The sequence below is a fragment of the Neoarius graeffei genome, chromosome 2, assembly GCF_027579695.1.
Source record: "Neoarius graeffei isolate fNeoGra1 chromosome 2, fNeoGra1.pri, whole genome shotgun sequence".
Lineage (NCBI taxonomy): Eukaryota > Metazoa > Chordata > Actinopteri > Siluriformes > Ariidae > Neoarius > Neoarius graeffei.
This window is the reverse complement of record NC_083570.1, coordinates 99,284,291-99,300,507: the sequence shown is the minus strand read 5'-3', so window position 1 is coordinate 99,300,507 and position 16,217 is coordinate 99,284,291. Positions and strand designations below refer to the sequence as shown.

General features: G+C 41.4%; 1 protein-coding gene across 2 annotated transcripts in view; it reads right to left on the bottom strand.

Moving 5' to 3' along the window:
* Positions 1-15,606, bottom strand: part of cxxc5b (CXXC finger protein 5b) — a 53,888-nt gene extending 38,282 nt beyond the window's left edge. For both annotated transcript variants that reach the window (XM_060915276.1, XM_060915277.1), the window contains exon 1: positions 14,941-15,606. The gene's annotated coding sequence lies outside the window, so the exon portion shown is untranslated. The remainder of the gene's footprint in view (positions 1-14,940) is intronic.
* Between the last annotated feature and the right edge of the window lie 611 nt (positions 15,607-16,217).

Sequence of the window (16,217 nt, the reverse complement as noted above, 5' to 3'; positions counted from 1 at the left end):
TTTAGGGGCGTTTGAAAATTTTGGGTGACTCGTCACACCAAACACTACTGTTCATAAACTGCTAGGATGTTTTCACTGAAACTCACCCAGAAGACTCTAAAGACATAAACAAGAATTGTTCACCAGGTGGCACCAACTGCCATACATGAGGCTACACAGGAGTCATATGCAATTTCACGAAACTCGCTCCTCCTCCCTCCCACAGGATTGCTCGGATTTCAAACTCACACACAACAACAGCGGCCGGTATGAGCCTCATTGAGGCTATTTTTTGTCCATTTCTCCTGGAAGAGATTTGCTGCTTTGGGACCATCAGGCCAAATATGAAGCAGTTTCTCCAGAACAGTAGGAAGCTTAAGAGATTGGAAAGCATCAAATGGTGTTGCTGTGTGCAGGTGGAAGGATTAGGAGGGTTCCCCCTCCCCCCTCCATACCACCCCATCTCATCTAATACCGTTAGAACGGGATGTGGAAAACCACACACCAAATCCAGACGACTGTTGAGCCAGAGCTTGTCCTTAACTGCAATGGTAACATGGGTGTGGCTGACCATTTGGAAGCTACTACAATGTTGGCTGTACTGGGAAAATATGGTGGGAAGAATGGTAGGCTTTTTTTTTTAATGGAGCGCTCACCATTTCCATTATAAAGGCACACATCAGACAAACTTTGTTCACAAGCTTCTTCCAAACAAACAGCTTTCAATCTGAAGGTAAATCACGAGATATGTGATAGCTATAGTGGAAGGGAGTGATGTTTGTGCTGGAGGGGTGACGATAGTAAAATCTCAAACCTGGTCCAGTTTACAGGTTGCAACATTGGTAGATAGTGGACGCTGGGCAAAGGCTGACAGATGAACAGGGACAGGTCAATAGTTTAGCAGAAATTTCACAAAGTCCTGCTTATGATCTGATTGCTACACCAATTTAGGATATGTTCTGATTAATCATTTTACATTTTATGCATCATCTCTATATACATGCATAAATACTCTATATTCAGTTCAGTCATTTTCATGTTCATATTAGGCTAAATTATAAGCTTCTTTAGAAAGTTCTCAAAATTGTACTGATTTATTACTTTGTCCAAATGTCACCTGATCTCTCAGTGTGTGTATTTCCTAAGTGCTAGATCACACTTAATAGAAAAGAGAAGGTTAATACATTAAACCGTTATTCCACGAAATCGAGTCATACATGAGCTGATAGCTATAAGACATGTACGACGATATTGAGTGGAATAACTGTTTTATTCTATTCACATTCACTGGATTTTGAGAAACGGAGCGTTTTTATTTTTATTTTTTACAAATTCGATAAATAATAACAACTTTATGCAAAACATCCGACAAAATAATTTCTGCTTCGAATATAAACGAATACTTTTGTTCCATATTTTGTTGCTTTTTTGTATTCTTCATGGTTTTGTTTTCGAGTATTTTATTTCATCCTCGGTTGGTTCAGCAACATGCTCCGCCATTTTGTTTTTCTCTACTCATGGTGCATAGACCGCGAGTTGGCCTAGTGGTTAGTGTGTCTGCCTCTCGACCGGGAGATCTTAAGTTCTACTCTTGGTCGGCTCATACTAAAGACCATCATAAAATGGTACCTACTACCATCTGGTAAGGCACGCTGCAATACAGATGTGAGTGGGTAAGTCAAACTCTCGCGGTTGCCAGAGGACCCGCCCCTCACTGTAACCCTAGCTGTTTAGGTGAGAGGCTGAGGTCTATCGAAACGGAGATTGGCTTCGCACCCATATGCCTTAAAGAGTTGGTAACTGGGACATGAGACTGCCTGGGAAGACCAGACTCTGGCGTGAGAGGGATTTTGACTTTTCACTCATGGTATATGAGCTGATATCCTAGTAGTAGAGTAGCCAGTCAGAGCGCGCAATTGCTCATATCCAGTGAATGTGGATAGAATAATTATTAATACATTTATTTATAAAAAGGGCTTAGCTATAATTTTGATAGGAATGACAGTGTGGTTTTTGGTCCTCCAACAATTACACGGTTTGATTCTATGAGTTGTACCTCGTTTAGCCTGAAAGCATACTACTAAAACATGTTTAACATTAAAATAATGAAAACATGAATAAACTAACTGACATAGTCTAAAAACAAACACAGTAAAGCTAAATGAACTTGAGTATTTCCAGCTTCACGGTTTGCATGTGCAGCTGCAATGCCATCACTTTGTTCAGGCCTGTCTTCATTCTTGCCTGGTGATCTCAGCTACCCCACATGGCTCCGTTCACGCCCACACAAGTGATCGTATTTATCATCTTACGTCCTTATAATCGTATCAGACATATCACTACCTTGAAATACCTTCGTATTTGGAAGGGTATTGCTGGTTCCAGGTACAAGTATTATTATCTATAAAATATACAGTGTCTTGCAAAAGTATTCATCCCCCTTGGTGTGTGTCCTGTTTTGTCGCATTATAAGCTGGAAATAAAATTGGTTTTTGGAGGGTTAGCACCATTTGCTTTATATAACATGCCGACCACTTTGAAGGTACAAATTGTTGTTTTATTGTGACACAAAGAATAATTAAGATGAAAAAAAACCCAGAAATCTGGAGTGTGCATAGGTATTCACCCCCTTTCGTATGAAACTCCTAAGTAAGAGCTGGTCCAACCAATTTACTTCATAAGTCACATAATTAGTTTATTAAGATCCACCTATGTGCAATCAAAGTGTCACATGATCTGTCACATGATATCTGTATAAATCAACCTGTTCTGGAAGGACCCTGACTCTGCAACACTACTAAGCAAGTGACATGTAAACCAAGGAGTCTCCAAACAGGTCAGAGACAAAGTTGTGGAGAAGTATAGATCAGGATTGGGTTATAAAAAATATCCCAAACTTTGAATATCCCAGGGATCACCATTAAATCCATTATAGCAAAATGGAAAGAATGTCACCACTAACAACCTGACAAGAGAAGGCCGCCCACCAAAACTCACAGACCGGGCAAGGAGGGCATTAATCAGAGATACAACAAAGACACCAAAGATAACACTGAAGGAGCTGCAAAGATCCACAGCGGAGATGGGAGTATCTGTCCATAGGACCACTTTAAGCCGTACACGCCACAGAGTGGGACTTTATGGAAGAGTGGCCAGAAAAAAAGCCATTGCTTAAGAAAACACGTTTGGAGTTTGCCCAACAGCATGTGGCAGACTCCCCAAACACATGGAAGAAGATTCTCTGGTCAAATGAGACTAAAATTTATCTTTTTGGCCATCATGGGAAATGCCATCTGTGGCACAAACCCAACACCCTGAGAACACCATTCCTACAGTGAAGCATGGTGGTGGCAGCATCATGCTGTGGAGATGTTTTTCATCTGCAGGGACAGGAAAGCTGGTCAGGACTGAAAGAAAGATGGATGGCACTAAATACTGTACAGGGCAATTCTGGAGGAAAACCTGTTTGAGTCGGCCAGAGGTTTGAGACTGGGACATAGGTTCGCATTCCAGTAGGACAATGACCCTAAACATACTGCTAAAGCTACACTGGAGTGGTTTAAAGGGAAACATTAAAATGTCTTGGAATGGCCTAATCAAAGCCTCAATCCAATTGAGAATCTGTGGCATAACTTGAAGATTGCTGTATACCAACGCAACCCATCTAACTTGAAGGAGTTGGAGCAATTTTGCCTTGAGGAATGGGCAAAAATCCCAGTGGCTAGATGTGCTAAGCTAATAGAGACATACCCCCAAGAGACTTGCAGCTGTAATTGCAGCAAAAGGTGGTTCTACAAAAAGTATTGACTTTGAGGGGGTGAATACCTGTGCCCACTCCAGATTTCGGGTTTTTTTCATCTTAATTATTGTTTGTGTCAAAATTAGTGCTGTCAAAGTTAACGCGATAATAACGCGTTAACGCGATCTCAATTTAACGCGATTTTAAAAAAATAGTGCCGTTAACGCAAATTCTAATTTGGCCCTGCGAGTCACCCGTAGTTCCTGTTGAGGCTTGTCGCGCGCTGCTTCAATAAGAGTACGTGTGAGTGATGGAGAAAGGCATAGACATAATAAACATCCTTGCCGCCATATTGGATGGGGCAAAGTGGAGATTCTTCAACCGTCTCTGGTATAGCGTCTAGACAGTAGCCGAGAATAAAGACGCCTCATTCATGTGCTGCGTTTAACTGTACCAACAGGTTTACCGTCCAAACGAGATCACATGGGATTACCTTTCACAAGTGAGACTGGAAAAATACTTTTCAATACTGTTCCTTCAGTCTTCAGTTTCCCAGCTCATCTCCACCGGGGAGGTGTAGAGTTATAAGCAGTGAGAATTAGAGAATACAGTGCCACACTATGATGAACGTTTTTGAACGTATGATGAATGTTTTTATTTTTGTTATCTGTTTTTTTCTTCTTTTATGGCAAATACTTCTCTTCAAAAGAAACTAATGAAGAGTAAAATAAAACATTTTTTTATTTTCACAGTGATATGCACGGGTGGCACGGTGGTGTAGTGGTTAGCGCTGTCGCCTCACAGCAAGAAGGTCCTGGGTTCGAGCCCCGTGGCCGGCGAGGGCCTTTCTGTGTGGAGTTTGCATGTTGTCCGCATGGGTTTCCTCCGGGTGCTCCGGTTTCCCCCACAGTCCAAAGACATGCAGGTCAGGTTAATTGGTGACTCTAAATTGAGTGTGAATGGTTGTCTGTGTCTATGTGTCAGCCCTGTGATGACCTGGCGACTTGTCCAGAGTGTACCCCGCCTTTCGCCCGTAGTCAGCTGGGATAGGCTCCAGCTTGCCTGCGACCCTGTAGAAGGATAAAGCGGCTAGAGATAATGAGATGAGTGATATGCACTTTATTTTTCATCCCTTGGTTTTCTCATCTAATATGGAAGTTATGGATGTCAGTGGCTGTGACAAGACGTGTTATGCTCTGCAATAAAAAAAAAAAAAAAACATTGGTACAAAGCAAGCCCATTCACTTTTTTATGCTGATAAGAGAATTACAATGGTTTTTCATGTGACAAAAATGTGCGATTAAATTGCGATTAATCGCGAGTTAACTATGACAGTCGCGACATTAATCGCCATTAAATATTTTAATCGCTTGACAGCACTAGTCAAAATAAAACAACAATGTGCGCCTTTAAAGTGGTAGGCATGTTGTGTAAATCAAATGGTGTTAACCTTCCAAAATCCATTGTAATTCCAGCTTGTATTGTGGCAAAACAGGACAAACACCAAGGGGGATGAATACTTTTGAAAAAAAAGACACTGTACACTAATTTCACTCACTATAGGTTTGAAACAACGTACAGACTATAGAATCTGATTTACAACGAAATTTGTAACATATTGTGATTGCTATACGAGTACACTTAACAGTTATTCCACGAGATTGAGTCGTACGTACATGAGCTGATAACCGACAAGGCGCGTAGCACCGAATTTGCTATCAGCCATGTACAACAAGATTGAGTGGAATAACTGTTTTATTCTATCCACATTCACTGGATTTTGAGAATTACAGCATTTTTATTTTTTGCAAATTCGATAAATAAAAACTTTATACAAAACATCCGACAAAATCATTTCCGCTTTAGGCGGACTTCTTAAAAACCTATCGATGGTGGCACGAACTGACTTTACTGCTGTTTTTTTGTAGAAAGTGCCGTCTTGCTGTCGTGCCGAGGTATAGAATAGCTTTAGACATTTACTTCATTCTTCCTTGGACATTTCAGTTCTGTAATTTTCCAACTTCTTTGTGCTCTTGAACCAGTCTAAAAAATTCAACAAGTTTTAATGCTTAAAAAGATGAAGAATGTAAACAAACCGGCAAAATGATAGTCACAGTTTGTGAAAAATCCGATAATATTAATAATTCTTGAAAAATAAAAAAGACACGTTCTTATCATCAAATGCTTTCATTCCATGTTTTGTTGCTTTTTTTAGTATTTTTTAAGGTTTTGTTTTCGAGTAGAGTTTTTATTTCGTCCTCGGTTGGTTCAGCAACACGCTCCGCCATTTTGTTTTTCTCTACACACGGTATATGAGCTGATATCCTAGTAGTAGAGTAGCCAATCAGAGCGTGCGATTGCTCATATCCAGTGAATGTAGATAGAATAAATGTGGATATCTTGTAACACAGAAAAACCCACTGGTTCATTGACATGCCAAGAACTGACCTACAATATTTAATCCCAGTGTTTTGCTTTCGCACTTGCAAATGTGACTTAATTCATATGAAAACTTCAGAAGGTTAAGATTAAGGTTAAAGCCAGTATCTCACTGGGCTGCGACAGCCTGCGACTAGTTGGAGACACAACAATTGCGATAAAATATGCGAATTAGCGACAATTTTCACTTGGAATCACACTGAATTGATATTCGCATATTTTACCGCAATTGTTGTGTCTCCAACTAGTCGCAGGCTGTCGCAGCCCAGTGAGATACTGGCTCGCACTTCCTGTCTCAACTCGCACTTCCTGTCTCAAGGAAACTGACTTGAGAAGGGTTCGTGACGGCTTTGTGACACCAGCGACGCATTTGCAGCTATTTTGCGAGAAATTCTGTCGCACGAATTTTTTGAACATGTTCAAAATTTCAGCGACGAAGGAGCGACACTTTGCGACTCATGCGAGGAAATTGAGAAGCACCGCGAATGTTTCAAGACACTTTTGAAACTCTCTCGCGAATGACATTTGCAATTTGTCGCAAGCTGTCGCAGCCCAGTGAGATACTACCCTAAGGGTGATTTTAGAGTTTGTACCATTTTGTACAACTAGGGTCCCTTTCACATCAGAGGTGGACAGTAACAAAGTACATTTACTTGAGTACTGTACTTAACTACACTTTTTGAGTATCTGTACTTTACTTGAGGTTTTTTTTTTTTGGAAACTTATGACTTTAACTTCACTACATTTGAAAGACAAATATCGTACTTTTCACTCCACTACATTTCTATCAAGGTCCTCGTTACTCGTTACTATGAAGCGGCTTTGAAAGTCTTTTTCTTTTCCTAAAACATGATGGTTTTTTCGCAGGTGACCCTGAGACAGTCTATCAGTAATCACTAGGGTCACGTCACGTCCATAGACTGGATAAAATCAAGTTCAGTGATTTCTCAGCAGCGTTATTTGAATTCGATCAGTTGATGGCAGAATGGAAGGAGGCGGATCTTCTGGGAAATGCACGCACTCATGGCCCATGAACCCATGTTTCAGTTTTCTGAAAGGATTAAAGATTCGTTTTGTTTTAAATGTTTGCTTTATTTGTCTAAAACAAATCACATCACAGCCTACAAAAACTCGCCGTCCAACCCGCGGAAGCATATTGAGGTCTATAAACGTTTTATTCCAAGAGAAAGCTTGCAATGAAGTTGTCTGTGCTTTTAGAGCTAGCGATAACGTTGCAATAGCTATGCAGTCTGGTTAGTCAAATAACTTTCTATGGATTTGCCCACCAAGTTGCCGTAGCCTTGTCCACAGCTAATGCTAACACACAGCTAGTTAACTTGGACACTGTTAGTTAGCATGTAAACACGGAGTTACGCTAACATGAATAACGTTAACTTATCTGAAGTGCTTTCAGAAATATGTTTTTGCATAATCTTGCCAAAAAAAATGTAGAAATCTTTCTTATTGGGTAGCTAATGCTACTAGAAATGATTTTGAGCTTGCAAAGAGTTTGCTAGCATGTCAGGTGGCACTTCACTGACTAGCTAGCTTAACGTTAAACCACCATGATGCACAGCACACGTTCATTTTGTGAATCCAGTTGGAGGCATGAGGTATTATAAGCGTTTTGTCAATAATACAACAGTGTGTTGACAGAAAATGTACTTTTACTACTTAAGTATTTTTTAAAAGCAAGTACTTCAGTACTTTAACTTAAGTAAAAATTTGACTGGACAGCTTTCACTTGTATCGGAGTAACATTTGACCAGTGGGATCTGTACTTTGACTTAGGCTACATCCACACGACAACGGCAACGAGATTTTATTAAAAAAAAATATCGCGTCCACATGGGCAACGGATCAGTAAAATATCAGGTACATATGGCAACACAACACTTGCTGAAAATGATGCAATACACATGCCACACCTCTACGTGCGCTGTAAGACGGTCCCATCGGAGACACCAGAACAATAGAAGTAGACGCATGCGCATAAACCCCTTCTTCTACCCGGCGTGAAGCACTCACAGGAACAAACACACAACAACAACAACAAGATGGCTGCGACTACGCGAGGAAATCGTGCCTTCTGTGTGTACAAATTAGTTTTATTAGTGTGCATAGTTTTATATAACTTAATTTTCTTATTGTGTGTGAACATTTTGAAAAGCATTTTTATATAATTTATATAACTTTTTATATTGTGTGTGAACATTTTGAAAAGCAGTCTTATCCAATAAAAAAAAAAGAAATTCAAGAAATGGTTCAGTTACTTGTTTATTTAAAAGAAAAGCTGTATACAAAAGTGAATGCAATGCAGTGGTTCATACAAAACAGCGAGAGTGCTGCTTGTTCTAGTCATGTGGTTGTGACGTCATCGTAAACAAATCCGTTCTACTCATCCAGACGACTTCGCAACGGCGCCGTTGCCAGATTTTTCCACTCTGGAACCCGTTCTCGTTTTGGGGCACCCAAAACGCCGGTGCCGTGTGGACGCCAGGCCGAAACGATAAACAATTTTATCAGATTCACCTGAATCTGTTGCCGTGTGGACAGCCTCTTAAGGAATGAAGTTGGGTACTCTGTCCACCTCTGTTTCACATGGATATGGATATTTTTCAATTTCGCAGAAAAAAAAATGCAGGTTTTTTGCTGCATATTGGCCTTCCAGTTTTTTTGTTTTGGTTAGTTTTGTTGTTTTTTTTTTAAATGAAAGCTGGAGAAATTTTACAACTCTGTTTTCACGGTTTTCTCATCGATTCTTGAGGTGTTAAGCCCAATTTACACTTCTGTATCAAATCTACACCGTGCGACATACCCTACACCATAGCCTCATGTGCATCTCCACAAAACTGTAACTGTGTGTTTCAGTGACCGAGATCGCAACAGCTATGATTGGTCTGTTTGGTCGCATCACATTTCCGGTTGCTCTTTCTTCTCTGCGTGAATCAGAAATATACTCTCATGAAAAATCGAACTTGCATTGCTCTTGTTCTGTGTGTAAAAGCAGTCAATTCTGGTGTGTTTCATGCAACAGAGCTTCCTACAGGAGACATGGAAGAAAATTTGACGCAGAAGTATAAATCGGCCTTTTTGTGTTGCAGTGTTGCGTGTTATGAATGTGCAAGGACACCATTTATCACAGCTGCTGACCAGGTTCTTACTTTGTGGTTTGTAATTTCATTTTTGATAACTTCTTTGCACACTATCTTCATATATTTTTTATGATACATAGAGGACACTTTTTGCATGGAATAAAAATGTGTTCTATTCCCCTTTTAGCAGTTTTCATTAATTTAGTTTGATAGCATGCAATATTGTTAGCATATCGTTTATCCTACGTGTATTACGTCACTCTACCCGATGGAGAATGAGCGTTGAATATGGTTTACGATAATGCGTGGTTGTCAAGACAACATGACGTCGCACGTCGGAGCTGATGAAAATATTCAATGAGAGTTTTCTGCTGTGCATGCACAGAAGCATTTCTTTGTTCGCCGGGAAAGAGAAAGACGCGTTGAACACTCGAAAGACTAAAAAAACTTCATTAGATGTCCTTCACGCATATTTACAAGAGAAAAACATACCAACGGACATTGAAAAGCTGGAAAAGTGACACAACGGAGATGTAAAACTTCCCCGCTAGCGAGTGAGCGACTGGGACAATTTGTAAACAAACATGGTTGCCAGGTTTGCTTCGTTAAATACGAAAGATTTTGAGAGAATTCTGAAAGAAAAAGACGCGTTGAACACCCAAAAGGAATGTGTGTGTATGTATAATAATAATAATAATAATATTGGCTGGTGTTTTCATGGTATATCAGATATATTCCATTCACCTAGGCCATTATTAAAAAGTGCTCTGTTTCCGGTCCACCGGCCAGGTGAATGCCGTTTGTGCAGTTGAAATTTTTTTTTAACGCCAGTTTTTTGACATTTTTTTTTTTTTAAGCTTTTTCCACCTTTGTTGGATAGGACAGTGTAGAGACAGGAAATGAGCAGGAGAGAGAGAGACGGGGAGGGATCGGGAAATTACCTCGGGTCAGAATCGAACCTAGGTCCCCGGATTTATGGTGTGGCGCCTTATCCACCTGAGCCATGATGCCCCCAGGTTTTTCAATATTTTTTGCGGGTTCATAAATCTAAAATCGAACTTGACATTTACGCATTCCGCGCAGAATATAGAATCGAATCAGCTCTACGCATGCGCCGTGCAGCACAAAAAAATGGCAGCCACCATGAAGGAAGGAGATCCGGAGTTTTCAAACATTTGCTTAAGTGTGAAATCGCAAAATGGTATTCTAGCGAACAACAAAACAGTAAAGATTCAGAAAAACAAATCATTCAGTGATCATTTTAATAGTGTAATTTCATCCGAACTAGGCCTAACGCTCGATTTAGAACTACAAAAAGTCCGCGTGTCGGACATTTTAAGTACCTTTGTAAAAGTTTTGCAAATGTTGCAGTCAGCATTTAAAATGCTAACTTAAAGTTTTTGTACAAGTTTCAGTTGATTAAACCGTCATATTTTATTAAATGTGTCTGCTTTTGTAATAAAAAAGTACTGAAAGAAAAAGCAAACACAGCATTGCGATTTCTTATCCATCTATATATATTAAAAAAAAAAAATCCCCCCCTCCCGACTGAACATTTTTTTGCTCACCCGGTGGACAGGAAACGGATTTTTTTTTAAGGATGGCCCTAGCATGATACTGAACTCGTCTCAATGCCAGCCAATATTGTTCAATTATTACACCCTTTGTAATTACTGTAATTAGGCACCACAATACGATATTTACTGTAACACTCCAAAATCAAGCACTCCACTGATACAAATTCTGGATAAGACCCAGGTACACTAGCAGCTGGCGGGACCACATTTCCAATCAGACACTGTAGTAGACATTCCCTGTGTCCGAAATCGCTCCCTACTCACTATATAGTGAGGACGCCATTTTGTAGTGCTGTCCGAAACATTAGTGAGCATTATTACACCCTATATAGTGCACTCAAAGTATCCCACAATGCATCACGAAAAGTAGTGTACAACGATGGTCACTAACTAAAGCAATATATCCCATCATGCATTGTGGTCGCGCTGAAAGAAATCAAATTAAAAATCTCAAATTTGATTTAATAAAAGGCAGCAGCAAAGAAGAAAGGATTCAGCCTTGATTTAAAAGAACTGAAAGCTGCAGGTACTTTGTATTGATTAATGTGGGAAATACGCTCAGTATAATATGGATTTATCACAAAAACACATGCATGTGTTTATTATTTTGAAAACCCACCAGCCGACTGATCTGGCACGTTTTAATTGTGCGACAGTAATGACGTAAATACCAGCGCGATGGATTAGTGTCCGAAAGCGTTTTTTTTTTTCATTTTACCAATGAGCTCACTCTATAGTCCTCTATATAGTAATTCCCTATATAGTGAGTAGGGAGTAGTGAAAGAGTGAGCGATTTCAGACACAGGGTTTGTAAAGAGTGAATTTCCACTTTCCGCCGTCTATAATTCTCAATAAGCACGCTCTTAATAGGATTCCTGAGGCGGTTAACGTAACAGTTTATCAGATACTACGACAACGTCCCAACGCTGGCGTACTTTACGTGAGCGTTTTCAAATCGTTTTTGCTTTTTCGTCTGGACGAACATGTTCGAAACTTGTCTGAAAGGAGCTAAAATCCAACCACAGCGCCCTTCCTTCTTCCTCTTTTGACTTTTTTTTAATGGGTCAGGTTGACTCATAGGTTGTGTTTGGACACTCCAAAAGAAAGAAAGAAAGAAAGAAAGAAAGAAAGAAAGAAAGAAAGAAAGAAAGAACAACTTTATTCATCACACACTTGTGAAATTCCTCTCTGCATTTAACCCATCTGAAGCAGTGAACACACACATGCACACACACTTGAGCAATGAGCGCACACACATACCCAGAGCAGTGGGCAGCCATGCTAACATGCTAATGTCGCAAAGCTGTCGCGAACCCTTCTCAAGTCAGTTTCCTTGAGACAGGAAGTGCGAGTTGAGACAGGAAGTGCGAGCCAGTATCTCACTGGGCTGTGACAGCCTGCGACTAGTTGGAGACACAACAATTGCGGTAAAATATGCGAATATCAATTCAGTGTGATTCCAAGTGGAAAATGTCGCAAATTCGCATATTTTATCGCAATTGTTGTGTCTCCAACTAGTCGCAGGCTGTCGCAGCCCAGTGAGATACTGGCTTTAGGTGCATCGTTCAAGGGCGCCTCAGCCCAAGGCCATCCCATATTAACCTAACCACATGCCTTTGGGAGAAACCGGAGCACCCAGAGGAAACCCACGCAGACACGGGGAGAACAAGCAAACTCCGCCCAGAAAGGCCCCCGCCGGCTGCGAACCCAGAATCTTCTTGCTGTGAGGTGACCGTGCTAACCACTTACACCACCGTGCCGCCCCAGAGACATCAAAAAGACATCTGGAAGGTCCGAGATTGATCAGGATGCTATGAGTACGCAGTAAGTTAGTAGCAGAGTTTGTTTACATTTTGCAACAAATAAATAAAAACAGCTTAATAGATAATAAAATGTGTAGCTCTAATCCTATTGTACCATCTTCATGTTCAGCGCAGGAGACAGGGGCTGGGGAAATGAATCTGGTAAATAGGATATGGTTATAACTTCTTAACCTACACTACACACACACACACACACACAGAGCCGGTGCATGACGGGAATGCAATGTCGACCTCAGTGAGGGGTGAAAAAAGCGACTTAACAGAATGCTAAGGCAGGTAGGAGAGAGAGAGGGAGAGAGAGAGAGAGAGAGAGAGGGAGAGATTAGACCGTCACGGTTCTCACTCAGGCGCAAGAGAGAGAGCGCGTGCGCACGCGCTATTCACGCACGCATGCATGCGCCCTGGTGAATTAACGGTGATGGAAGGTAGACATAAACTATAAACCACAAATCCACGTGACACTGATAACATGATCACGCGAGGCCATTATTCACAAACACGCACAGTATGTTCAGTCAGATCATTAGAAGTCGTATATCTTGACTCTGTGTGTGTGTGTGTGTTGATTAGAATTAAAAATAAAATTAAACATCACAAGTATTGCCTTTAAAAAAAAAAAATACATTGTCACCGATTAAACTCGTGTTCTGAGCGAGCACGAGGCAGGTATGGTATGAGTCAGGTGTTCACACACACACACACACACACACACACACACACACAGGTAGATGAAGCAGGCAGGACAAAGGGCTCGAGCTCGGGGCGAATTGAGCGTGCAGATGGATAATAAATGAGTGATGTGACACCCAGATAAGTTCCTTCAGGTGTTCAGGAGGTGAGGTAAGGGCTGGGAGAAGGTTTTACGTGCAGGAAGAGAGGAGACAGAAACTGCGTGATGACGCTGCGCGCTGCGCGCATGAGAGGAGAAAAACAGCAAAGCACCGCGTCCACACGCGTATTGCGATGGTGGTGATGATGGAGGGATGGAGGAAGGGGGGGATGGAGGGAGAGGTGGTGGTGGTGGTGGTGTGGTGTGGGGGGTGTCACGGTGATCTCCTGCACGAGTGAGGGACAATAGAGCGACGGTCACCGTGTGCGAACAATGAGCCCAAACCTGAAGGCAAATCTCCCTCTCTCCCTCTCTCTCTCTCTCTCTCATATATGCATTATAAATCTGTTCTCTAGGAATAAATCACGCACGAGCTGATCATCCCAGACTCATAGATTACAGATTAGAGATTAGAGATTAGAACCTGGCCTTGTGTATACACTCTACACTATGAGCTGCTCAAATGAATGAATGAATGAATGAATGAACGAATGCACAGTCCCTTCTTGAAAGGAAAGACGAAAAGTTTTCCCACCAACTCGTCTGGCTTCAGTCATTTACACACATGACAGTGTTATAATGACTCTGAGCGCGTGCGCGTGCACCTCCATGACATTACCAAACTGGCCAGATGGGTAAACAGGGTGTTGTTTGTTTGCTTGTTTGTTTGTTTGTAGATTTATCTTTATCTTATTCTTTTTATTCTGTAAACACATGAGCACTCAGAATGTAAAATTCCTCTTTATGCAAATCCGATTAGTCTGATTATAGCTAGTAGTGGAGAAGTTGTTTGTTTGACTGCAGTCGGTCACTTCTTCTTCTTCTCTTCTTCTTCTTCTCACGGTCATTTAGGATTATGGTACAGGAGAAGAAAACAACAATAACAACAACAACAATAATGATGATGATGATGATGATCTCTATTGTTGGAGCAGCTGGTCTGAGATCAGTGTGTCCATGGAGACAACAACAGCGGTTCGGTATGTGCGAGCACGTACAGAGAGAGAGAGAGAGAGAGAGAGCTGTTTCAATTCACCGACATTCTTTCCGTTTATTCCTCCTGCGCGAGCTCGCGCTCTTCCGGAAGAAGATGTCATTGTAACTTTGAATAGTCCTCGACAAACTCTGATCTCTCTCTCTCTCCCCTCCCCTCCCTCCTTCCTTCCTTCCTTCCTTCCTTCCATCCCTCCTTCTCTCAAATACTAGAGTATATCTGTATATTCACAAACACACGAGCCCCAGGTTTGATGTCTTTGATGTTGTCTTTGATGTTGAGTTTGATGTCCCCCCCCCCCCCCCCCCATTCGCACCGACCACCGCGCTCGTGACCCGACACGTACTCCACCGTCCGCGCGACCAAACCTGGGATTATTTATCCCGACAATTATAAACAACAACAACAACAACAACAACATCTGAATGAAGTAAGGACAGGAACAAAAAAACATTCAACACTCACCTGAGATTAAGGTCCGAGCTTGCTTTTGAAAAATAGAGGATAAAAAAGTCAAAATAAAAATTGAAACAAACAAACAAACAAACAAACAAATGCGCACACACACACAGAGAGAGAGAGGAGAAGGAGAGAGAGAGAGAGAGAGAGAGAGAGAGAGAGACGCGCGCGCATACACACACTCACACTCTCTCACACACACACACGCACACATGCGCGCGCGCGCACACACACGCACGCACGCACGCACTCACTCACACACGCACTTTGTTTACTGTATTAAGGAAAGCCAGAGAGAGAGAGAGAGAGAGAGAGAGGAAACGGTAACGGTGCTAGGATTGGGTCGGAACGGACGCGCGCGCGTGGGCTCCTCCAAGCCGTCGTCGCCTCGCGCCCCCCCACCCCCCCGTCCCCGCTCCGCCGAGAGCAACATGCAAACACATTTCATAGATTTTTGGAGCTTCACGCAAAAACCGAAGTGGACTTTTTTCCATCCCGGCGAGAGACGCGCCGAGGAAAGGAAGAAGAAAAATAACCCGCACAACAACAACAGCAGCACTAATAATAATAATAATAATAATAATAATAATAATAATCCTTTATAATAACAACGCGTGCACGCGCCCAAGAGCCGACTTTACATTGCTGTAGCATATGCATGCACGCGCACTGGAGCCTAATGAATGAAGTATAGTTATGGGAGAGAGAGAGAGAGAGAGAGAGAGAGAGAGAGAGAGAGAGAGCATGGATAGGTTAGACGCAGCCCATTGTTGACATTATTCTTGATGGCTGTTGGCTGATGATATTTTTTTGTTCCTCCCTACATGAGCCACATGGATTTTTATAGGCTGCCTCTTTAAGACACAAACTTTTTTTTCCTTTTTTTTTTTCCTTTTGCACATTCATGCTTTCCAGGAACTTTGACCTGCATCTTATAATAATATTCTAATAATATTATAACAACATTCAACCAGGAAGGAAGGAGAGGTGTGTGTGTGTGTGTGTGTGTGTGTGTGTGTGTGTGTGTGTGTGTGTGTGTGTGTTAGACACATTGAGAAAGGTAAATCAGATGCATTATACTATACTACTATGATGATGATATTAATCTAATGATTTCAGATTAATCAGTGTGACGTTTGATGGACAGAACAGAACAAAACAGATGTCAAGGCAGATGTGAAATGATGGAATAATAGCTTATAGCCGTTATTGTATATGTATGGTGTATTTATATTAACATCTGTATGATGAATGTTAAATCAATTGTGTGTGTGTGTGTGTGT